We start from the raw sequence: 26,721 nt of genomic DNA on the forward strand, positions 1-26,721 counted from the left end.
GCAACATATTAAAGAAACAGGGACTCCAAATAGGATACAGGATGGAGAACACAAGACAGAAAAAGACCAGAACACAAGAAACACCCCTGGATAAATTTAACAGGTCAGGAATATATGAACTCACATGCAACACTTGCCAGTCAGTATACATAGGACAAACATGCAGAAACTTCAAAACAAGATATTCAGAACATCTCAGAGCTTTAAAAAGCAACAGCTCCCATAGCACATTTGCTGACCACCTTATAGCCAACAACCACCACCCAACCACAATAGAAGCAGACTTAGAATACTAAAACCCAGCCACAGCCTATACAGCAAACTGACCATTGAGGAAAATTTCCATATAAAGAAGGCAATAGTGGAAGGAAAACAGGTCTTAAACGAATACACTACACTCTGCAAGGGCACACTATTTAACACATTAAAAGGAACTTTACAAATGAAAACAGCACAAACAGATAAAGCCTACACACACACACACACACACACACACACACACACACACACACACACACACACGAAAAATAAATATACTAAAAAGACGCACCATTTGCACACAAATAGGAATGCCATATAAAAGACAACAAGCACAGCTAAGAAACACACACAAAGATAAAATGCAAATAAAATTCAAATTTGGCGCCAAACTCTCTGGTAAACAAATGAACACTGACTGAGCTGGGACACACGACAAATCACAATCACACTGTGTTCTGGTGTAGTGAAAAGCATTTTACTACGTAATTTGTGGGAAATACTTGCTATAGTTACGTATGCATCACAACATCTCAGCATGATGCGGAGAATGGAAGTGCTTGTCACACGAAAACGTAAGTAAATACGAAAATAGGCGCGAAAAACTAAATTACACTCTAGAATATAGGTTAACTCTCAGCAAAAAACTTTCTCATCAACATCGTTTGGTTGCAGATGACAAGCTACCTGTAATAATTAACACAAGAGTGGTCCAGTAAATTCATGCTCACCAAATGTAAAGGTATTTACAAAAAGAAACGATCTGTTGTTTGAACTAAAAATGCACTTAATTTTATAATCATGTAACAAAAATGTTCACATTGCAGAATAAATAAAAACGAAAACCCACAGATGATGGCACAGTGGTGCCGAAACATGTTTGGGTACTGAGAAAAACGGTGCTTTGCGTATCAGGCGGACCTCAAATCCCAAAAATGTTAACTGCAAACACGGCCAATACAAGGAGCTGCAAACCAAACATGGATATGACTTTTTCATTCTACTTTCAATCAATTGGGACTTTTTAAAAGAGCTTAGTAATTGGTACTACATTATAAATCTATGTTTAAATAAATTAACAATTACTTTTCTGTTTAAATTTATTGACGCTCTTCTCCTGTTCCTGTTGATTTACACCCACCACCGATAATTCTGTTTTGGTAATGCTGAGGTGACATGAGGACAAAGCATATAAGATACATTTTTTTAATTGTTTAGTGATTTACTCACTTGCTTTTAAACCATATACTGTAGCTTATTGGAAGTATTTTCTTAGCAAGAAAAATGTGTCATCATTAATTAATTTTCTTTGAATTTTTTTAGTTAATATACACTCCTGGAAATGGAAAAAAGAACACATTGACACCGGTGTGTCAGACCCACCATACTTGCTCCGGACACTGCAAGAGGGCTGTACAAGCAATGATCACACGCACGGCACAGCGGACACACCAGGAACCGCGGTGTTGGCCATCGAATGGCGCTAGCTGCGCAGCATTTGTGCACAGCCGCCGTCAGTGTCAGCCAGTTTGCCGTGGCATACGGAGCTCCATCGCAGTCTTTAACACTGGTAGCATGCCGCGACAGCGTGGATGTGAACCGTATGTGCAGTTGACGGACTTTGAGCGAGGGCGTATAGTGGGCATGCGGGAGGCCGAGTGGACGTACCGCCGAATTGCTCAACACGTGGGGCGTGAGGTCTCCACAGTACATCGATGTTGTCGCCAGTGGTCGGCGGAAGGTGCACGTGCCCGTCGACCTGGGACCGGACCGCAGCGACGCACGGAGGCACGCCAAGACCGTAGGATCCTACGCAGTGCCGTAGGGGACCGCACCGCCACTTCCCAGCAAATTAGGGACACTGTTGCTCCTGGGGTATCGGCGAGGACCATTCGCAACCGTCTCCATGAAGCTGGGCTACGGTCCCGCACACCGTTAGGCCGTCTTCCGCTCACGCCCCAACATCGTGCAGCCCACCTCCAGTGGTGTCGCGACAGGCGTGAATGGAGGGACGAATGGAGACGTGTCGTCTTCAGCGATGAGAGTCGCTTCTGCCTTGGTGCCAATGATGGTCGTATGCGTGTTTGGCGCCATGCAGGTGAGCGCCACAATCAGGACTGCATACGACCAAGGCACACAAGGCCAACACCCGGCATCATGGTGTGGGGAGCGATCTCCTACACTGGCCGTACACCACTGGTGATCGTCGAGGGGACACTGAATAGTGCACGGTACATTCAAACCGTCATCGAACCCATCGTTCTACCATTCCTAGACCGGCAAGGGAACTTGCTGTTCCAACAGGACAATGCACGTCCGCATGTATCCCGTGCCACCCAACGTGCTCTAGAAGGTGTAAGTCAACTACCCTGGCCAGCAAGATCTCCGGATCTGTCCCCCATTGAGCATGTTTGGGACTGGATGAAGCGTCGTCTCACGCGGTCTGCACGTCCAGCACGAACGCTGGCTCAACTGAGGTGCCAGGTGGAAATGGCATGGCAAGCCGTTCCACAGGACTACATCCAGAATCTCTACGATCGTCTCCATGGGAGAATAGCAGCCTGCATTGCTGCGAAAGGTGGATATACACTGTACTAGTGCCGACATTGTGCATGCTCTGTTGCCTGTGTCTATGTGCCTGTGGTTCTGTCACTGTGATCATGTGATGTATCTGACCCCAGGAATGTGTCAATAAAGTTTCCCCTTCCTGGTACAATGAATTCACGGTGTTCTTATTTCAATTTCCAGGAGTGTAGTTTCATAATATGAATCATCCTTGCAAATACTGTATGTCACACTTTGGAACACTCCACTTGTCACCCAGTATTATCCTGGTCTTGAATGTATCAATCAGCTTCTTTGCCAGGGCCATGACTTCCTAAAATCATGGACTGAAGTGTGATCCATTCTGTGTGAGGTTTTGGCAGCCACACCTAGAATAGCTTTTCGTCACCTGGTCTCCGCAATATCCTTGTCAGACCCTATGCTCCTTCTGCACCCATCTCCCTACCCTGGGGCTCCTACTCCTGTGACTGTCCCCGCTGCAGGATTTGCCCTATGCACCCTCCAACCACCACCTATTCCCACCATGTAACTGGCAAAAATATACTATCACAGGGCGAGCCACATGTGAAACAACACATGTCACATACCAGATGTTGTTTAAACACTCTTCAGCCTTATACAGTGGCATGACTACTACCCAGTTATCAGTCAGGATGAATAGACACAGGCAGAGGGTGTATACAGGCAACAAACAATATCCTGTTGCAGAGTGTGCTGTACATCATGACAGTTGTGATCTCTGTGCCTGTTGCACCACACAGGTACCAGTTTCTCAGAACTCCACAGGTGGGAACTAGCAGTACATGTCCTTGGTTCTCGGAATCCACCTGGTCTTAATTTACATTAATTCCTTCCATCTCAGCATTTCTTTCCTGTAACTTGTCCTTTCTTCACTCCATTTTAGTTTTCTACATGTTCCGTTTTCTGGCTTGTTTATTATTTGCTGTCCTGCCTGCCACCCCTGTTACATACAATGCACTTAGCTTTTCACTTTTGTTAAGGCATGCATGATGTTTTAGTAGTAACCTCTGTCTTGTGTATTACCCTGTCTTCCATCTTTAAGCTCCCAGATTTTCAAATCTTGCCCGTTACAGTCCCCAACAATCAGTCTTTCTTTCTCATCACGTCCTGTAAGTCTACCCTTCCCGAGGTTCTGGGTGACTTTTCTGAACTATACCTGTTTCCCTAAATCTCTGCAGTCCTTTTCCTTCACCTCTCTTCCTTCCTCTTCAACTCTTCTGCCAGAAAATGGAGCCACTGGCCCCGAAAGCTTGTAAAAGTTAAATCCTGTGTGTGTGTGTGTGTGTGTGTGTGTGTGTGTGTGTGTGTGTGAGGCAATAACAGAGTTCAGTCAACTGTAATAACCGACTCATAGAGGGATGATCAACAAAAATATAATAAGTCGTCTGGGTAAGAATTTTAACAAGGAAAGCCTGGAAACCTAGATGGAGATGTATCGGACTTAATGCTTTCACCAGACAAATATGAGGTCACAAGCATTAAGAAATGAGTAATGACTAAATCATGAAAGGATTCCCAGCAAAAAAGTCATCTTGGTAACAATTTTAACAATTACAGTCTGGAAACCTGGGCAGAGATGTACAGTGCTTGAAACTTTAGCGACATCAGTATGAGGTGACGAGCATTAAGAAACCAATAATTTCAAGCTGGCTGGTTGCAAATTGTGGGTAAAAATGTGACATGATCACGTATCATCTATAAGCAAACAACCACAACACAGTATGAAGATGCCACCAGTTGACGAGCAGGACGGAGTTGATTCAAGAGTTCCTGACAGCAGATGAGTCTTGGGTGACCATCAACTGACAGCAGAGAATTATGCAAGGGAAATATGCGTATTCAATTAAGCTTGTCCCCTAAGAAAGACTTGCATTCTTGCCTGTACATACCTGTGGGTAGTTCGTCTATCATGGCTTACTTGTAGCTATGACTATTGTCATTTAAAGTGTGATGTATACAGGACCTGAGGGTTCAATTTGAGCAATAAGAAACTGGCTCCCTTTCATGATTCTAGTCTACGTGATAGGGCAGGCAGGCTATTTGTTCTAGTAATTTGAGTGTCTAGTAAGCCTCATCTCTGTTCTCCACTCATTAAAATTGTGACCCAGTGACTGTGCTCTTCAGCATGTTCACGTAAGCTCAGGAAGAAGCAATAAAATCAGACCAAGGTACCAAACCAGAAGCTCATTTCTTCATTTGTACCTCCCTAGCCTTATACCCGAGTTTGTATGCTGTCTCCAACCATAGAGACCTGATAAACCTCAGCTAAACCCTGAACCCTGTTGTCAACTTATTCCTTTGCATGAAGCCTCTAGTGTGCCAAAGCATTGGTGGATCTGAAAAATCCCACACCACTTGCTATCTAACTGAGGGATTCATGTATGTATGTTGCAACCTCCATCAGGGTACAACACAACAATAATGCTTTAACAATGGCAAATTGATTGAATGTGTCTGCTCAGAACTGAATATGCTGGTCTGCATTGATGGTTTTCATTTGGTTGCTCCCAAATACTGGTTTCACTCAAAAGACTGAATGTTTAGTCCAATCAGTTCGTAAAGCTACAACCGACTGATTAAATTGTTTTCATTTGTTTGCTCACATAGAGTAGTTTTGCTCAAAATAATGAATGAATAATTCTGCTGACATGTGAAACTACAACCAAATTAGATGACTGCTTTCCAGTAACCAACTGAATCAATTGTTTTTTCATTTGGTTGTTCCTGTCACTAGGTCTTCCAATGCTGCAGTAGTCCAATGTGGTCTGACTACACAAATAAATAAACTTTATAAAATTTCACTTTTGTTTATAAACTACTCTTTATAGCACAGTCACACCAGTATGTAGTCACACATACTACAAGCATTACTCTGAGACAGCAAGAGTCTCAATTAGTTTTTTGACATTTAGCTGTATGGAATGGTTTGTCCTCTTCTATCTTGTCAGCAAGTGATGCATTCTTACTAATGTGCCATGCTGTCTCATACAATCGGTGCTTTAATTACTATCAAGAAATTTGTAACTCCATGATTCATGATTTACCAGTCTGCGCGAGTCGACCGAAGCGTCCGATCCCACCCGTCGGATTTGACCTGTGACGTAAGGCTGTTGTTGTGTATGACGTCACGATGGCACGGAATTTAGTTAGTGAGAGTGGCGTGTTTGTAGGTGTCGTTTTGATGTGATCGGTGGTGCTCTCTGGTGGTGTGTTAGGTGATGTTTTTGGTTTAGTTTGGGAGTGTGGCGTCGTGTGAATTTTGGTAAATTGCTTTTTTATGTCTTTGGTAGGTATGGATATGACTGACAGGGTCAACAGTTTTTGGTTGTCAGCTATGATGGGGGACAGTGCGTTGTCTCTAATAAAATTTCTTCAACTATTCGGATTTTTGGATGAAGTCGTGAAGTGTTCGGTATGCTGTGAAGAAATGAGGCTTACTTAAAGTTCCGGCGTCTCGGACTAGGGACGGCTGTATGTGGAGACGTTGTAAGGATAACAGGTCAAGGGAAGTGTTCGATCCCAATGTGTGGCTGGGAATGTTGGTTTTGGTATCGGGAGATGTTTATGAGCTAGATAGGTCAAGGGAAGTGTTAGGTCCTAATTTATGAGATCGGGAGCTGCTGTTGAGCTATATAGGTCAAGGGAAATGTCCAATTCCAGATAATATTGTGTTTAGTGGTATTTGGGGAGTTTTGTGATGTTGGTTTTTTTCCTCGTTTTGCGTGGTTTTGTATGGGGGTGGGTGTCTAAATTTGTTTATATTTAGTTTGTCCCCACCCAAAAACCCCCTATTTCCCGCGCTTGTCCCGTTAGTGTCAGACTTTTTGTGGAACGTGTGTATGTTTGCTTTTTGATGTATTTTCGTCCACATAATGTGTACGTAACTACTTTATATGCGCCATATTGGAATCGTGGTTTATGGTCGTTTCCATCATATTTGTGACGTCATGGGTCAAAGCAGATGGGCGGGATCGGATGCTTCCATATTTCCATCTGCGCTTCTTCCTTCAGACCTCCTCTCATGTCTACTGAATTGCTTACTTTCTGTTGAACATCCCAGCTGCGTACTTGAGGTTTCCTACATTTTTAAAATGTTTTGCAGATGCATACTGTGTTTTAGACTCTTTGTTGATGAGATTACTGCCATCTGAATTTTTACAGAATTCTTTCTTATATTTTCGTCTTCATACTTTCTGTTTCTTCCCAGACGTTATCCTTCTTTATGGTCATCAATGGGATGTTAAAACCTAATCTTCATTTCTTTTTTCTTATTTATATCATCTCCTTGTTTTGCATTAGCCTTCCTTCTCCTTGAGTGACAGGGAACAATTACTTCTATTTCGATTTCCCATTCATTCTTTTGCATTTTATTCTATTCTGCCTGTAAGCAACCAGTCTTAGTACTTGCACTTTTTCCCTTCATATTAATTTTGTGTGTCATCTGTTTGTGCCTGTTTCTTCTGTGCTTGTATTACGACAAACTGTTCTAGCTCAGTGACCATATTGTCTTGACATGCAGCGTCAAGTAAATATAGTATATTCCTACATAAATGTAGAAGAGAACGTAGCTTACTTGTTTTAATTGTCCAAGTAATTAACAGTGTAAAGTAGAGATAGTGGTTTTAATTGGATAGTTGTTTTATATTGTAAGGCAGAAGATAAAAGAGGTAAAACTTACCCATCAAATATAAAGTGCACATGAAAAGGAATTATAAGGTACAGTCTTCCACATTGAATTCAGCAATACAGAGTATTCTCGATTGAGTAGTAAAATATGTACATGTACTAACAAAAAATGTATCCATTGAAAGAACTGTATCTTCTCCAATAAAATGTTGAGCAAAGTAAAACTGTGCAAATTCCTCCACTATCACATGAATGATATAAAACAGTGTGTTCCCATCTAGAAATAAACAGTCAACTATGAAAGAGCTTAAAATTGTAGAAAGGTACTTCAAAGAGACCAGGGCATAAATTGTCCAATTGCAGAATTGAGGTTTTACCATATGCTGAACACAGTTCAATAAATACAAGTTGAATGGCTTTAGAGGTTTCCCAGAAATCTCTTAAGAGTTCTGCAAATTCCTCCCCCAACTGCAACAGGTTCCTAAGCACAAAGTAAAGGGGAGAATGATACCTAGACTACATTAATAATATTGTTCCAGTGTTACCGTTGAACACGAACAGGATCGAGATCCATATGGAAGGAGCGAGGATACAAATGCAGGTAAAATCTCCTTGCATTTGTCTCAAAGAGATGTATTGCAACACTCCTGTGGAGAGTGTTTACACCATCCACAAAAAAGGATTAACTTACTTACAAGAGAGCTGTTAAAGGGTTAATAGCTTTACTTTTCTTGTTCTTCTTCTTTTCCCTTTTCCCATTTCTTCTACAGGGTCAGTATTTATAAGTGTTTGAGCAATGTTAGTGGTAAGTGTTGGCCAGATGCCCTTCCAAATGCCCCCCCCCCCCAAGAATGTTTGCTAAAAGTTTGCATAGCATGTAGCTGAGGCAGAATGTGCATACCAGACCAGCATTTACCTCGTTGGATGTGGGAAACAGTCTAAAAACCACATCCTGTCTGGCCAACTCAGCAGCCCTCATCATTAATCCACAAGTCAGATTAAATCTGGATCAAGCTCACCACCTCACATCCCAGAAGGGCTGCTTTAATATGCTCAGCTACCTGGTTAGGTAATACCTTTATTAATAAAGTGATGAACATCATGTCTTACTTGTTCTCCTCATCACAGATTTGCAAACAATTTCACTCATTATATATGTTTATGAGAAGGTAACAGTATGCTCACTGCAGCTTCCTATAAGTTGTTCTGTGGATTGGCCCTATGAAAGTATATGTCCTCTTCCCTTTTTGTCATCAGCAGGTCATATCAGACTTATGTTTATTTTCATACGACAGGGTGATTATAATTAAAGTTCCAGGTTCAAAATGCCATAAAAAAAGAATAGCTACTCAGACCGATGTCAAATTTGAATGGAATATTATCAAAGAAATGGGAAATTGTTGTGACTCACTGATCTTTCAAAGTGCCACCACGCAGTTACGCGCGTCCTTTACATGCGGTGCTGTCTGCCAGCCATGCAGCAGCAGCGCCACCTAAGCAGCCAACCAGCCAGCGACCGCTAGATTTGGACTCAGTTATGATTTGACTGTTAAAGTTTACACACGTCTTACTCTGTTTACTTGATCTGTGACTTTCATGTATTGCGTCTTCCTTGAAATATATTTGTTCAACTTGAAGTTATTACAATTGGTGATGAGGTAGTGATTTTTCTTTTCCATCGTTGATCCACATGTTTCCTTGGCTACTTTAGAGCAACTATTGCAAGGTCTTATAGAACAGCAAATGCTTCTCACAAATGCGATTCGTGATTTCGTCGCGGCATCAAATGCGGGGCGTCTCTCGCCGTTGTCTCTACCTACTTTTCCTCCTTATGACGAGACGGCGGCAGACTGGTCTGATTACGAAAAACGTCTTTGACAGCACTTCTTGGCATTTAATGTCGTGGACGAACAAACTTGTAAGTCTCTGTTCTTTTAATGGATTTCAGCTCAAATGTATCGGTTGTTGTCGCAATTGGCTCCTTGGAAAGATCCTGCGTCTTTGTCCTTTGCTGAAATGTGCTCACTTCTGTCCGCCTATTTTCAAAAGCATACGCATGTGGTAGCCTCTCGTGTTGCCTTTTATCGTTGTCAAAAACAACCAAATCAATCCTATCGCGCTTGGGTTGCTGAACTTCACGGCCTCAGTAGAAAGTGTCAATTTGTTACTGAAGTTCACAAAGAGTCCTACGCCGATTCCATGGTACGGGGTGCTATTATCCGATCGGCGCCCGACATAGAAGTTTGGCAACGTGCCTTCAGTTGGCAAATCCAACTCTAGATGAAGTCCTATCCATCGCTCAGTCTTTTGAAATTCCTCGCATTGCTGGAGCGCAAATAGAGGCCTGGGGTGACGTCGGGGGAATACAACCTCTGTGCACTGTTGACGAAGCGTGTGGCGTGTCCCCGCCGGCCGACGTGGCCGCAGTACGCTCCCAAGCACAGCCTCGGCCTAACCGTAAACAAACCTCTAAGAAACTACAGCAAAACCCACGGCAACTTCCTTCATGTTCGTGGTGTTTTACGAAATATTCACGAGAAGATTGTCCACAACGTTGGGCCGTGTGTCACAAATGCAAAAAAAACGGTCATGTGTCATCCGTTTGCAAATCCGACCGCATATATGATGTTCATGAACATAACACTGATTCTGATTCTGTGTTGTCTGTCAATTGTACTTCTTCCCTTTCAGGGAAGTTATTCCTCACTGTCCAAATACTTGGTCAAGATGTTCGCATGCAGGTGGATACTGGTTCTGCTGCCACTATCATCATTTCTCAGACGTATCTTCAGTTGGGTTCTCCAATCCTGTCACCTATCACTAGGCAATTACGGACTTACAATAAACAGAAGACTTCTCTCTTGAGACAATTTGATGCTGAGGTATCTTACAAATCTGTCGTTCGCACTGTTCCCATATTTTTGGTCGACCATAGTAACGCAGAGAATCTTTTTGGTTTCGATGCCTTTCGTGTTTTTGGGTTCACCATAGATGACTCTGTCAATATTGTCTCTGATGCTATTCCTTATTCTCAACTGGATACCTTGTTGACGACATTGTCGTCCCTTTTTTGTCCTGGGTTAGGCCATGCAAACGACTTTGAAGCTTATATCACGCTCAAACCCACTGCTCGGCCTAAGTTTTTTCGGGCTTGACCCATTCCTGTGGCCCTTTGTGATCAGGTCAAACGGGAGCTGGATTGTCTCACTGCTTCAGGGGTCTTGCTTCCTGTCACTTCCAGTGAGTGGCCCTCTCCTGTCATTTTCGTTGCTAAGCCAAATGGTGATATTCGTCTCTGTGGCGATTTCAAAGCCACTGTAAATGCTCAATGCCTTATCGACACTTACCCTATGCCTCGACCTGAAGAATTGTTCACTAAACTTGCTGGAGGCCAGTATTTTTCTAAACTTGACCTGTCAGAAGCTTATCATCAACTTCCTCTCGACGCTGCTTCCTGGCAGTTTCTGGTCCTTAACACGCCTTTCGGCCTCTATCAATACCAACGATTGCCATTCGGGGTTGCCAGCGCCCCTGCTTTCTTTCAGCGATTCTTGGAACAATTATTGCTCACTGTCCCTGGGTGTATAAATTACCAGGACGACATTGTTGTCACTGGCTCCACCACTGAAGAACATCTTCAAAATCTCCGCACACTTTTTCATGTCTTACAGACTGCCGGTCTTAAGTGTAATCTTCAGAAATCACAATTTTTTCAGGCATCTATCACGTACTTGGAGTTTCAACTCTCTCGGGATGGTATTCGTCCGCTTCAACAAACTGTCGCTGCGATCGATGCCCTTCCTTACCCTACATCTGTTAAGGAACTGCAGGCCTTCTTGGGGAAAATAGCATACTATCACAGGTTTTCACCATCTGCTGCTTCGGTGGCTCAGCCGTTGCATCGCCTGTTGCATCTTTCAAAGTGCCGCCGCACAGTTACGCACGTCCTCTACATGCGGCGCTGTCTGCCAGCCATGCAGCAGCAGCACCACCTAAGCGCCCAACCAGCCAGCGACCGCTAGATTTGGACTCAGTTATGATTTGACTGTTAAAGTGTACGCACGTCTTACTCTGTTTACTTGATCTGTGACTTTCATGTATTGCGTCTTCCTTGAAATATATTTGTTCAACTTGAAGTTATTACAGAAATGTGATGGAAACAATAAAAATTTATGAAAATTTTCCCACTATATGGTGCTGAAAATGTCATAACGTAAATGGATTCAGCTACAAATTACAGAAGAATTGCAATATGAAAGCTATGGTGTGAGTTCCACATTAAACCAACTGTACTGTGCAATGTGTATCACTGCTCAAGTGTGACATTTGACAGTAAAACAGTGGAAGTGGTCAAAAGACATCTGTCATATTTTTTCCTTCATTGTCGTATCTGATTTATTTACTTCATTAACAAAATCAAATGAATTTTCCTAATTTTTTTCTCCTCTTTGCAGTCATGTATTAGGATGCAGAATATTTATATTTTTTTCAACATTTCATTCGATATACCTAGAATGGCGGAAGGGGTCAATTCGAACCCACTGTAATTTCCTTTTTTAATGTATGTAGATCATCCAACAATGGAGTGGCAACAGTCAGCAGTCATGCAGCGCATTTGCTTCTCAGTACTGCAATTTGGCACATGGAAATTCCAGTCAACCATAGTTTATATCTTTTTTGTCCACAAAGCACGTTTTCGAACATGTGTCATCAGCGTAGACTTTCTGATGAAAAAGTGTTACATCTCTTATTTATTTATTTCTTACTTCATTGATCCAACTGTGACAAACTCATGAGGGTATAGAGTGTGTCAGTAAACAATATATACATAGGTAGTATTAAAGCAGTCAATCATACTAAAGTAATATTCCATGTTTGCATTACACATATGTGATTAGAATGACAGATTACAGCAAACATTAGACACAGTAAGTGGAAAACAAAGAAAATTATGAAGTTGAATTAGAAATTGACTTCACTGACGAAGATGATGATTATGTACATGACACAAGTTTAGATGAAGACACTGTGAATAAGGAGTGATTAGCAGAAGAGGATTCATATGCTGATCTATGTCAATCATCACTTCTTTCATTACAGCAGGCACAGCTGTACATGTCTGCAAAGATAACTGCTAGCAATGGAACCATATGAGGGGTCGTGTTATAACTTCAAGTTGAACAAATATATTTCAAGGACGACGCAATACATGAAAGTCACAGATCAAGTAAACAGAGTAAGACGTGTGTCACTTTAACAGTCAAATCATAAACTGAGTCCGAGTCTAGTGGCCGCTGGCTGGCTGGCCGCTTAGGTGGCACTGCTGCTGCATGGCTGGCAGACAGCACCGTGTGTAGAGGAGGCGCGTAACTGCACGGTGGCACTTTGAAAGATCGGTGAGTCACAACACTTTCCCCCCCTTTGAAGTTTTTGCACAGGTCTTGATGGAGGTGGCCTGTAGATTGCTAACATACATAGGTGTTGTTTGACCGGCCGTAAATTCTTGAGGAGGAGGCTTCCCGTACGGACGGAAGTGTCCCCGATGATAACGGGTCGAGATGACAGGAGACGTGGGGGTCGAATCTGCTGGGGCCCTGTGCACCAATCTGCCCATTGCGGCAAGTCCGGTTGTTATAACAGGAGACATGGGTGATGTGTCCGCGTCCGTGGAAGGAGGAGTTGAGTAGCGTTGCTCCGACAGATGATGGTCATCTGGTTCCTGCATGGGCATGTCTCCTGTTGGCGTCAGTTCTTGTGCTGGCACCGATATGATGGTGAGAGGACTGCGTTGTGAGCAATGAGAGATTCCAGGATCCCGAGCATCAGGTAGAGCCGAAGGTGGTGTAGTGGCATCCGGAACAGGCGTCGTCGGCACACGAGGCTGAAGCTGGTCCGAATGAGGCACTACAACACCCGTGTCTGTCTGGATTTCATACAGGCGTCGGCCACGGTGTCGTAAGATGCGGCCAGGACTCCATTTTGGCCGCCTGCCATATCCCCGTACCCATACAAGGTAGCTGGCGGTGAACCGGTCAAGCAAAGGCACCTGCAGACGTGAAGTGGAAGACCGCAGAAGATGAAGTAGTGTGCAGGGCTGTCAGCCGTGTAAGAGCTCAGCCAGGCTGTGGTCGCCCATGGGGGTGAAACGGTAAGAAGCCAGAAATTGGAGAATGGCATCATCAGCAGCAGAAGAAGTCAGGAGTTTCCTCATCTGAGCTTTAAATGTGCGAACAGTCGTTCAGCCTCACTGTTTGACTGTGGATGGAATGGAGGGGCCGTGACATGCATGACGCCATGACGGGCACAAAAATCCGAAAAATCGGAAGAGGCAAATTGTGGACCATTATCAGTGACAAGAGTAGAGGGAAGGCCTTCCAAAGAGAAAATGCGAGCTAGGGCATTGGTGGTTGCTGCGGTGGTAGGCGACGTGCAATGGACAATGAAAGGAAAGTTAGAGTAGGTGTACCTAAAAAAGGTCCCACGAAGTCAGCATGAATACGCTCCCAGGGCTTCTCAGGCGAAGGCCACAGTGACAAAGATGACTACAGGGTGGCGGCCTGTGACTCACAAGGGCCGCAGGCAGCGACCATGTGTGCAATTTCAGAGTCGATGCTGGGCCAGTACACATGATGGCACGCCAGAAATTTTCTGTGAGAGACACCCCAGTGCCCTTGGTGAAGGAGGCGCAAGACCGAAGTACGCAAAGACGCAGGTACCACAACACACGGAGAAGCATTTTCGGTGGAAAGGAGGATAACACCATCCCTAGCCGTGAGGCGGTAACGCAAAGTGTAGTAGTTCCGCAAGATCAGAAGTCTTAGCGGATGGACGATCTGGCCAACCCTTCTGAATACAGCGTAAAACCCGGGAGAGGGTAAGGTCAGAACCCGTAGCAGCCGCCAGCCAGTCCCCAGTGATGGGGAATCCGTCCACAACCCGCTGCTTGGCAACATCCAGGTGGAAACACAAAAGTTCGTCCCTATCAAATGCCAGATCAGGACCCATGGGAAGGCGAGACAGTGCATCAGCATTCGCATGTTGAGCCGTCGACCGGAAATGAATCTCATAATTACAACGAGACAAGTAAAGAGCCTAACGCTGGAGGCGGTGTGCAGCCTTGTCGGGAAGTGATGTTGATGGATGAAACAAGGAAACAAGTGGTTTGTGATCCGTAACAAGATGAAATTTGGATCCATAGAGAAAAACACCAAACTTATGAAGAGCATAAATAATGGCCAAAGCTTCTTTTTCAATTTGAGAATACTTTTGTTGGGCATCCGTGAGCATTTTGGAGGCATAAGCCATGGGTTGTTCAGAACCGTCAGAAAAACAGTGCGCAAGGACTGCACCAACCCTGTATTGAGAGGCGTCCGTGGCAAGAACAAGACGTTGGCCAGGTCGATAAGTAGCCAGGCACGAGGCCTGTTTCAGCATAGTCTTCAATTTCTGGAAAGCCGCATCGCATGACGAGGACCAGTGAAAAGGCATGTTTTTATGCAACAGGCAATGCAACGGCTGAGCCACCGAAGCAGCAGATGGTGAAAACCTGTGATAGTATGCTATTTTTCCCAAGAAGGCCTGCAGTTCCTTAACAGATGTAGGGTGAGGAAGGGCATTGATCGCAGCAACAGTTTGCTGAAGCGGATGAATACCATCCCGAGAGAGTTGAAACCCCAAGTACGTGATAGATGCCTGAAAAAATTTTGATTTCTGAAGATTACACTTAAGACCGGCTGTCTGTAAGACATGAAAAAGTGTGTGGAGATTTTGAAGATGTTCATCAGTGGTGGAGCCAGTGACAACAATGTCGTCCTGGTAATTTATACACCCAAGGACAGTGAGCAATAATTGTTCCAAGAATCGCTGAAAGAAAGCAGGGGCGCTGGCAACCCCGAATGGCAATCATTGGTATTGATAGAGGCCGAAAGGTGTGTTAAGGACCAGAAACTGCCGGGAAGCAGCATCGAGAGGAAGTTGATGATAAGCTTCTGACAGGTCAAGTTTAGAAAAATACTGGCCTCCAGCAAGTTTAGTGAACAATTCTTCAGATCGAGGCATAGGGTAAGTGTCGATAAGGCATTGAGCATTTACAGTGGCTTTGAAATTGCCACAGAGACGAAAGTACCAGTTACTGTGAAACTACAATACTTTTTACCAACAGTAGGAAGCGCAGTTTTTTGCTTCATTCAGAAATTGTTCCCTAATGCCACTCTGAGTAAACTTTCCTATGATCAGGTTGTAGATTCTCTAACTATTATGACCAACAAGTCAATGTAGTGGCAGCTAGGTACCATTCTTTCATTACAAGAAAAGGTCAGAAAAAACTTATCGTCAGTGTGTAACAGATTTGATGGGTATGACGAAGAAATGCAAATTCAAATGTGCTTGTGGTGCTTTATTTTTCTGATGTTATGTTATGTGATGCGATCGTGTACAGTGTAACTGATGTCAGACTTAGAGAACAGATTTTGAAACAGTCATATCCATCCTTTCAACACATGCAAATACAAGATGAGTATGATTCAGGTATAGTGTTCGCCGATAAATTTGAGCAGCCAGGTTGAGTCGTCCCTTGCTCGTGACTGGCTCTTTAGGCAGAAACAGTTCATGTGCACCATGCCATGTAAACAGCTCTCTAAACAGGTTAATAGATCCCCGTGGGTGTGGGGGTTAGAATAGGCCCGAGGTATTTCTACCTGTCGTAAGAAGTGACTAAAAGGAGTCTCACACTTTTCGGCCCTACGAGTTGAGGTCCCTTTCTATAGTTTGACCAGCCACTTTCAAAATTCTACAGAAGTGCAGGCCATATGGGGAATGATGCCTTATGTGGTGCATGAGTTATCCATAGTGCCCTTAGATTCGATCTCCTGAATCTCTTGTCATGGCTTTGCATCTCCACCAGCGATTCAACTATTTGGGTGTGGACACTTTCCGGAGTATGTCATCTTCTTCCATTGTCTCCTGTCCTCTTTCACCCTGTAACAATATTGGATTTCTCTGCACCCAATATCCAGCATGGTAGCCAGTCCATTGTGGTGGGGCTGTCATTTACCCATTTGGTGGTAGCCTTCTGACAACAGAGGGATCACACTGCTGATGCCTGAGCTGTAAACACCCTATGTATGCTGAGGAGTAGATGCCTGCCTTCCTGGGGCATCAGGACTCCCGGCAATGGCCATCATGCCAGTTGGCCTTTGCTGTGGCTGGGTGGTGCCTGTGGGGAGAGCCCCTGATCAGAGTGGGTGGCATCAGGGTGGATGACCCCCAGTGAAGTGGACTAAGTCATTTCTTGCTGGTGACCTTATGGCCCTAGCAGTCTCTGAGAAGGGCAGGATCGAGTACAATGCCAACAGGTCTCACCCTAAACCGTTTCCCTCCCTCACTATATCATGGGAAGAACGTAGGGCTACAGAACGGACAGAGCCATATTCGCCTCAGTTTTTAGTCTGGAGCAGAACTGATGGGGACTCCTTTCTACCTATGAAGCCTCAATTTTTCATTGAACACCTTGAGGATAAGTTTTGAGAAGTGATAGCACTGTCCAAGGTTCAAAATAGTGCAGTTGTGAATCAGACAGCATCCCCACCCCAATCCCGAGTATTACTCGCCTGTGACATGCTGGGTGATATTCCTGTTTCCATCACTTCCCATAAAAGCCTTAACATGGTCCACGGGATCATTTTCCATTGCGATCTCCTCTTGCAGTCTGACAATGAGTCCAAATCAATTGAGAGTGGTGGGGTGTTCATTTCACCTGGCGCATTTACAGGGGACCCAAAGACAACAGGGTTGCTACCGGCGCCTTCATCTTGGCCTTTGAGGGTGATTCATTGCCTGAAAAGGTCAAGTTGGTGGTTTACTGCTGTGATGTTAAGCCATATGCCCCTCCCCCTGTGCAGTGCTTTAAGTGCTGGAAGTTCAGGCACATGTCTTCCCGCTGCACTTCCAGTGCCACATGTCGAGACTGCGGATGTCCACTGCACCCACGTACTCCATGTGCGCCTCCTCCCACTTTCATCAACTGTGGAGAGCACCACTCTCCCTGCTCGCCAGACTGATCAGTACTGCAAGAGGGCTGGAAAATTATGGAGTACAAGACCCTGGACCGGTTGACTTACACAGAGGCTTAACGTAAATTTGAAAGATTACACCCCATTCAGCTGATGTCAACATATGCTGCAGCTGCATCACCATTGCTATCCAAAGTGCCAGTGGTTCCTCACTCTGTGCCACGAACAGTGGGCCCGCTAAGCCGCCAGAATAAATCTGCCCCCTTTGTGGTAGGAGGCAAATCTTCCTCCATTGCTCCCAAAGCACCTACTTTGGGATCAAGACCCCCCTGAATGCAGGGGATATCGGTCTCTTCCCCCCTGCCAGAGAAGCGACAGCCTCCTTCGGCTCCTCTTGTGTTGTGCAGAACGGGTCCCTTGGGGCCCTCTCTCCCAAGGTCTCCAATAGTGCCACGACGGACACTCGCCAGTGGCTCAAGGAGCCAAAAGCTGCTGAATGAAGAGCTTCATGGTCTTCCTCCGTGCCTAAAGCTGCTTTGGAGACAGCTTTCCAGCAAACTCCTAAAGGGAAGCGAGACAGCAAGCAAACTAAGAAGAAGTTTGCTAAGAAACAGGACTCACTGGTGGCCACAGCAGCACCACTCCCTACCAATTCTGCATCTGAGGATGCAGTGGAGATCTTACCATCCACTGTGGACCTGGATCTCACTGACGCTTCATCCACCATCACAATGGCTACAAATACACAATTGGTGGCAGTAGGTGACCCTGAGACATAACCTGCCTCCTTGCGCTCTTCATGCCTTCCCAGCCTGACTATAAAATCATCTTTCATTGGAATTGCAGCGGTTTCTTCCACCACCTGGCTGAGCTACAGCAACTCTTAAGCTTTACATCTGCTTTCTGCAATGCCCCCCAGGAAATCTGGTCCCCAGCATTACAAGAACCATAGCGACTATAACAGAGTGTCAGGTGGAGTTTGTGTCTATGTCCTGAACTCAGTATGCAGTGAACCTGTGCCACTTCAAATCCCTCCTGAAGCTGTGGCTGTCAGGATAAGGATGACGCAGAAAATGACTGTCTGAGACGTATATCTTCCTCCACATGGTGCAGTACCCCTGAATGCATTGGCTGCACTGATTCATCAAGTGCCTAAGCCTTTCCTACTTTTGGGAGATTTTAACGCTCATAACCCCTTGTGGGGTGGCACCGTGCTTGCTGGTCAAGGCAGAGATGTCGAAAATTTACTGTCACAACTCGACCTCTGCCTTTTAAATACAGGTGCCCCCACACATTTTAGTGTGGCACATGGCACATATTCGGCCATTGATCTCTCAGTATGCAGTCCTGGCCTTCTCCCATCTGTCCACTGGAGAGCACATGACGAGCTGTGTTGTAGTGACCACTTCCCCATCTTCCTGTCACTGCTCCAACGTCAGGCCCACAGATGCCTGCACAGATGACCTTTAAACAAGGCAGACTGGGATGCTTTCACCTGTGCTGTCACCGCTGAATCTCCCCCACATGGTAACATCAATGTGGTGGTTGAGCAGGTAACTACAATGATCATTTCTGTGGCGGAAAACGTGATCCCTCGTTCTTCAGGGTGCCCCCGGCGAAAGACAGTCCATTGGTGGTCACCGGAAGTCGCTGAGGCAATTAAGGAGCGTCAGAGAGCTCTACAGAGGCATAAGCGACACCATTCCCTGGAGCACATCATAGACTTTAAACGGCTTCGTTCCCACATTTGCCAGCTTATCAAAAGACGGAAACAGGAGTGTCACCTTCCCAAGTCTGGGAAAAGATCAAACGAGTTTTTGGGTACCAGACCCAAACAGGTGTTCCCGGTGTCAGCATAAATGGCGTGTTATCTACCAACATAAACGCGATTGCTGAGCACTTTGCTGAGCGCTGTGCTCGTGCCTCTGTGTTGGAGAATGACACCCTCCCCCCTCCACAGCCTTTTGCACTCTCAAACTATGGATGGAAGGGAAAGTCCTCTTGTTCACTACACGCGACAGTGAACCCAATAATGCCCCATTTACAGAGTGGGAGCTCCTCAGTGCCCTTGCACATTCCCCCGACACAGTTCCTGGGCCAGATCAGATCCACAGTCAGATGATTAAACATCTCTCATCTGACTACAAGCGACATCTTGTGATCTTCAACTGGATCTGGTGCGATGGCATCTTTCCCTTGCACTGACGGGAGAGCACCATAATACCAGTCCCCGAACCCGGCCAAAACCTGCTTGATTTGGACTGCTATCAGCCCATCAGCCTCACCAATGTTCTTTGTAAGCTGTTGGAATGTATGGTGTGTCGATGTTTGGTTTGGGTCCTGGAGTCACGTGGCCTACTGGCTTCGTGCCAGGGCTGTTTCCGCCTGGGTCGCTGTACCACTGATAATCTTGTGTCCCTCAAGTCCGCCATCCGAACAGCCTTCCCCAGACGCCAATACCTTGTTACCGACTTTTTTGATTTACGAAAAGCATATGACACCACCTGGCGACATCATATCCTTGCCACATTATGCGAGTGGTGTCTCCGGTGCCTGCTTCTGTTTTTTATCCAGAATTTCCTGTCACTTCGTACTTCCCGTGTCCAAGTTGGCGCCTCCCATAGTTCCCCCCATATCCTGGAGAATGGGGTCCTGCAGGTCTCTATATTGAGTATATCTCTATTTTAGTGGCCATTAACAGTCTAGCAGCAGCTGTAGGGCTGTCCGTCTCACCCTCTCTGTATGCAGACGACTTCTGCATTTCGTACTGCTCCATCCGGTACTGGTGTTGCTGAGAGGCGCCTACAGGGACCCATCTACAAGGCACAGTCATGGACTCTAGCCCATGGCTTCCAGTTTTCAGCCACAAAGTCATGTTTTATGCACTTCTGTCGGCGTTGTACCTTTCATCCGGAACCAGAACTCTACCTTACTGATGATTCCCTCACTGTAGTGGAGACATATCAATTTTTAGGACTGGTTTTCGACGCCTAATTAACTTGGATTCCTCTCCTTCGCCAGCTTAAGCGGAAGTGCTGGCAGCACCTCCGCTGCCTGAGGAACACCAACTGGGGTGCAGATCACTGTATGCTGCTGCAGCTCTGAGAGCCCTTGTTCAATTCTGCCTTGACTATGGGAGTCTGGTTTATGGTTTGGCGGCGCCCTCAGCATTGTGTATACTCGAGCCAGTGCACCACTGTGGCGTTCGACTAGTGGTGGGAGCTTTTAGGACGAGTCTGGTGACCAGCGTCCTGGCAGAGTCTGGTGTCCCTCTATTGCAGGTCAGGCATGCGCAACTGCTCGCCAGTTACATTGCACACGTTTGTAGTTCTCCTGCTCAACCAAATTACCATCTCCTTTTCCCACAAATGGTGGTTCATCTCCCACATCGGCAGCCCAGGTTAGGGCTTACAATTGCAGTTCGCGTCCAATCCCTTCTGTCTGAACTGGAGTCCTTGCCTTTACCACCTATACCCAAGGTCCATTCACATACATCTCCATGGTTTACACCCAGGCCGCAGCTTTGCCTGGACCTTTCGCATGGCCCATAGGACTCAGTTCACCCCGCATATCTCCGCTGTCACTTCCTCTCGATTCTTGACATGTACCGAGGCCATGAAGGGGTTTACACCGATGGCTTGATGGCTGATGGTCACGTCAGCTTTGCATATGTCCATGGAGGACATATTCAACAGCATTCCTTGCCCAATGGCTGCAGTGTTTTCACTACAGAGCTGATGGCTATATCTCGTGTTCCTGAGCACATCTGTTCAGGCCCTGGGGAGTCATTTCTTCTGTGTACTGACCCCTTGAGCAGCCTACAAGCTATCGACCAGTGCTAACCTCATCATCCTCTGGCAGCAACCATGCAGGAGTCCATCTATGCCCTGGAACAGTCCGGTCATTCAGTGGTGTTTGTGTGGACCCCAGGACATGTCGGAATCGCAGGCAATGAACTTGCTAACAGGCTGGCCAAACAGGCTACACGGAAACCACTTATGGAGATTGGCATTCCAATTACTGACCTGCGTTTGTTTTTGTGCCACCAGGTTTTCCGGCTTTGGGAGACGGAATGGCATAGTCTTAGTAACCACATCAAACTGTGTGTCATTAAGGAGACTACGAATGTGTGGCAGTCCTCCATGCGGGCCTCTCACAGGGACTCCGTGGTTCTATGCTGGCTCCACATGGGCCATGCTTGGGCACAACTACCTCCTGCACCGTGAAGACCTGCCTCAGTGTCAGTGCGGCACGCGGTTGACAGTGGCCCATATTCTGGTGCACTGTTCCACTTTGACTGCCCTGTGACGAAATCTTCGGTTACTGGACTCGTTGCCACTTATTTTATCTGACAATGCCTTATCGGGTGATTTAATTATACTTTTTATACCTGAGGGTGGGTTTTATCATTTGATCTAAGTTTTAGCGCATGTCCTTTGTCCCTCTGTGTCCTCCACCCTAGTGCTCTTAGGGTGGAGGTTTTAATGTGCTGCAGAGTGGCTGGCATCTCATAATCTGCTTTGTCGTTTTAATATCTTCTACCCATTTATTGTGTTTCTGTGGTTTTCTTGTCCCCTTTTGTCCATTTAAGTGTTTGTCGCCCTTTGTTCATCCTTGTGGTTTTTCCTTTCTCTTCGTTTTGTGTTGTCAGTCTCGCTTGTTTTATTCTCATTCTTCTGGCATTGTTTTATTTGGAACAAGGGATCAATGACCTAGCAGTTTCGTCCTTCCCCTCTCTTTTAAACTAACCAACCAACCTGGCAAATAGAATTAAGTCATACCTTCAGTGCTATTCGTGGCACAAATGCCAAGACTGCCCACCCAGACAAGCACAGTGTTGCACTTGGAGCGAGAAAGGTCACGTACAATCCGTATGTTTGCAATGGAACAAACAAAAGAATTCTGCCCACTCACGTAATCAATGCAGTGTATTCAAAGCCTGCTGCAGTCATTAGCAAAACTAGCAAGCAAACACTTTCTTCAGTGCTGTGCCAGTCCAACAAACTTTTTGTTCAATTGCATATAAGTGGGAAGCACGTGAAATTTCAGTTGGACATGAGTGCCTCTGTTACATTGCTGAATCGTGACACATATGAACTGTTAGGCTCCCCACACCTTTCTAAAAGTAGCACACACCTCACAGCTTATAATAGACAAGACATCCCTGTTCTCAGAAAATGTACTTTGCCTGCCATGTATCACTTGTGTACGCGAACTATGACTTTCATGTGCTACAATCATGCGATTGTGAGAACATATTTGGCCTTGATTTATTTTATTTTTTTGGTGTTAACATTCAGGAAACACTGTTGTCAATGACTGCATTCAGTGCCAAAGACAGTGTAGGTAGCTTGCTGAAAAAATTCCCTGAACTTTTTCTGAAGCTTTATTCAAGGCTAACAATTTTGTTATTTTATTGCACATATTACTATGAAAGACAATGCTCAGCCGAAATTTTGCTGGGCAGAACTGTTCCCATTGCATTATGGGACAAAGTGTCCACTGAACTTAAAAGAATTGCAAGATAGTGGAGCTATTGCGCCCATACAAGCTAGTCAATGGGCAAGTCCACTGGTTTTGCTCCCAAAACCTTCAGCTCACATTCGCCTCTGTGTTGACTTTAAATCTACAGTCATCCTACAAACTGTGATTGATAATTATCCATTGCCACCCCAGAGGATCTCACAAATGGATTAGGCGCTGGTCATTACTTTTCAAAAATTGATTTGCGCGATGCCTATCTTCAAATACTAGTAGACGAAGCATCTCAAAACATGTGTCGTGAACATTCATTTGGGCTTGTTTAAATATTTGCATTTGCCTTTTGGCAGTGCTTCTGCACCCACCATTTTCCAACAGTATTTGGAACAGCTGACTGCTCAAGTACCAAACTGTTCAAACTATTTAGATGATACTGTTGTAGCAGGTCATACACCTGAAGAACACACTGAAAATTTGTGTAGTTTGTTTCGTGTGTTATCTGATGCAGGACTAGAGTGTACACTGGACAAGTGTGACAGTTTTAAACCTGAGTTGCAGTATCTTGGTCATGTCATAAACAGTCAAGGTGTACATCCTCTTTAGTCACATTTGTTAGCCATACAGGACCTGCCAGTTCCTCACAATGTCACAGAATTGCAGTCAGTCTTAGGGAAAATGAACTATTATGTTCAGTCCATATCAAATGCTACGCAAATCGCAGCTCCATTGCATCAATTTCATCGTAAGAACATCCCCTTTGTTTGGATAGATGAGCGCCAAGAAACTTTTAAAAAATATAAAGCTGTATTTCTCAGTGATCACTGCTTGGTACACTTTTATCTTGACCTACCTGTTGTGTTGCAAGTTGACACTTCCGCTTATGGAAATGGTGCAGTGCTCTGGAAACGGTGCAGTGCTTTTGCACAGATTTGGTGATAAAGACAGGCATATTGCTTTTGCATCAAAAGTGCTGTCCAGATCTCAGTGTAACTATTCACAAATAGAGAAAGATTGGCTATTGTGTATGGTGTCACCAGATTCCACCACTATTTGTATGGCAGAAAATTCTACTTAGTAAATGGATCACAAGCCACTGCAGTCCTCGTTTTATCCTATGAAGCTGGTTCCTGTACAAACTGTCCAAAAATTGTAAAGATGGCCTTTGTTGTTGTCTCAATAACAATATGAGAGAGTGTATCGTCCAACAGCTCGACATGGTAATGCAAATGCAATTTCACATCTTCCGATTGACCCTGATATAGACTTTGATGCTTCTGCTGCATCTTGTTGTCACATCAATGCTCACAATTCTGAATTGCTTCAGTCCTTTCCTCTGAATTATAGGAAAATTCCTCAGGCCATGGAAGCTCATTCAAATTTGAACATTTTGCTAAAATATATTCGCACATCTTTGCCTGACTCATTGCAGTAGCGCGCTGATACTTTGCATGTCGGCATAGCCTCGCTATACAGAAAGGAGTGATTCTTGTTCAAAATGACAGTGGACAGTCACATGTGCTGATCCCCAAAGCTTTGCAAAAAGAAGTATTGCAATTACTTCACCAAGGACACTGGGGGATTGTTTGTATGAAACAGTTAGTATGTCAACACTGCACTTGGCTGGGTATGGACACCCAAATAGAACAGATTATGTCACAGTGCCATGCATGTCTGGAAAATCAGTTTGCTCAGCCACAAATGTTTTCTGCTTGGCCTAAGTCACAATCATCATGGCAATGTGTGCACATAGACTTTGCAGGATCTTTTTGGAACACTCGTTGGTTGATTGGGTAGACTTTTATAGCAAGTTTCCTTTTGCTGTGCCAGTGAACTCAACAACGTCACATAGCACTTTTTAGGTGTTGTCCTCAATTGTTTCCTTTGAAGATTTGCCTAAACTCATAGTGTTGGACAATGGTTCTCAGTTCACATCAAATGAATTTGAATCATTCTGTGAACACAATGGCATACAGCACCTAACTAGTGCACCATTCCATCCACAGTCGAACTGTTAAGTGGAACATTTTATCAGAATCAAAAGAAGGCTGGAAGTATCGCTTCGAACTGCATGATTTTGTGTTTTACGGGGTTTTTAGCAGCAGCAGATGGTGGGTGCAAGGCAAGATCCTTTGTCGAATTGGCCTATGCATGTATCTCATTTCAGGCCCAGACGGATTGCAGCACCGACATTACAATAAAATTCACCACTGCCATGTGCATGGTTATCCTTCTGTATCTCTTCCTCCAGATTCACAGATCCCGAGGACAGTGTGGCCACAGCAGCTGCCAGAGGGTGTCATCACAACACCACAGGACAACCCCATCCAGATGGAGCCTTTGCCTCCTCTGCCTGCTCTCGTCCTACCAATGGAGCTGGACCCACAAATGCCGCAGTAACCAACGCCTTCTACATTGTGGTATGGGCCTCAGGAGGTGGACACGTACCCTTCTGGATGTCTTCCGGGGGACATTTCCACCAGTGCACAGGCCAGATAGTGGGGTATGACTGGAAGTCTCACGTCCCCTGCAGCCACAGCTTCCAATCCATTAGTGTGTCCACCCTGCTGCCTCCCCCACTTTTTTCGTGCTCCATATACAATGACAGTCCATCACCTTGGTGGGGAGCAATGTAACGGCATAAAGTCAAGCACCAGCATGCTATTTGGGAATGATAGAAAAGAGGTGGCTGTGAGAAGACGTCAGCCAGTCGCACGCTGACTGACCCCTCTCCAGGATGACTACACGACAACAGCAGCCCCTATGTCAAGAGGACATAAGTGCCATGACTGACTGGTGATGCTCCAGTTGAATAGCCACTTCACGACCAGCGGCTGGATAAAACCGTCAGTGCTCATTACTTTGCTTGTACACTCTATGTAACACAGACATGGGAACTGTTATACTAAAGAAATTGCTTATTTTGTATGTCACTCTTTGCTTGTGACACATCTGTGTAATTGTCAGATTTAAGTATTGTCTTTTAATTTTTTCTAATAAAACTCATTAATATGATTTGTTTGAATTGTTTTTCTAGTGAACTGAGTAGGAGTCCTGGACTTCACATATTTGATGACAAACTTAGAGACATAATGAAATTTGCCAGTGATGGTAGAGGTAACAGGACCTCCACAACCCATCTCCTCAGAAAAATACAGTCCTATGTAAACAATGCTGTCAACCTGCACCATACTGTTCACTTTGCAGAATAAAGAGATGACAGCTGATGTGGGAGCAGATTTTCCACTGACCATATTCTGCAGTTCTGTGTACTGACACATCCTTAGAAGCGGAAATGGGCTTCATCTGTCCACAGAATGTTCCATAGTCATTCATTGTCCACTTCCATGCAAGTAAGAAATTCTAGAACAAACATTTGTCTTACTGCCAGGTCAGTATGAAACAACTCCTGAACATGAGTAATTTTGTATAGCAATGCAGGAAGTATCGAAGAATTTCATGCACCATGCTCAAAGGCATGTCCAGTGTTTGGGCAATTCACTGTGTACTGCATATTTTCACACCACTTCTCGACCCCTCCTGCAATGTTGTGGCCACACCTTCTACAGATGTTGGATCAATTGTTTTCCTCCCTGTTGCAAAATGCAGTTCAAGCAAACCTATCTTTATGAATTTGGCAATCATATTCTCCACATCCTTGGCAGACATTGGACCTGCACCTTTTTTTCATACCCTTGAGTGCCTGAAGTTTCTGCAGAACTACTGGTGTACGGTCAGTCACAAAAGAGCTTTACCAGCAGCA

General features: G+C 44.9%; 1 long non-coding RNA gene across 1 annotated transcript; it reads left to right on the plus strand.

Annotated features, from left to right (window-relative positions):
* The first annotated feature begins 689 nt into the window (after window positions 1-689).
* Window positions 690-25,912, plus strand: LOC124721313. The gene is made up of 3 exons (XR_007006317.1): window positions 690-833; window positions 934-1,000; window positions 25,210-25,912. It is a non-coding gene; the product is annotated as an uncharacterized LOC124721313 (long non-coding RNA).
* Window positions 25,913-26,721: the final 809 nt, after the last annotated feature.

Source organism: Schistocerca piceifrons, chromosome X (genome assembly GCF_021461385.2).
Source record: "Schistocerca piceifrons isolate TAMUIC-IGC-003096 chromosome X, iqSchPice1.1, whole genome shotgun sequence".
NCBI lineage: Eukaryota > Metazoa > Arthropoda > Insecta > Orthoptera > Acrididae > Schistocerca > Schistocerca piceifrons.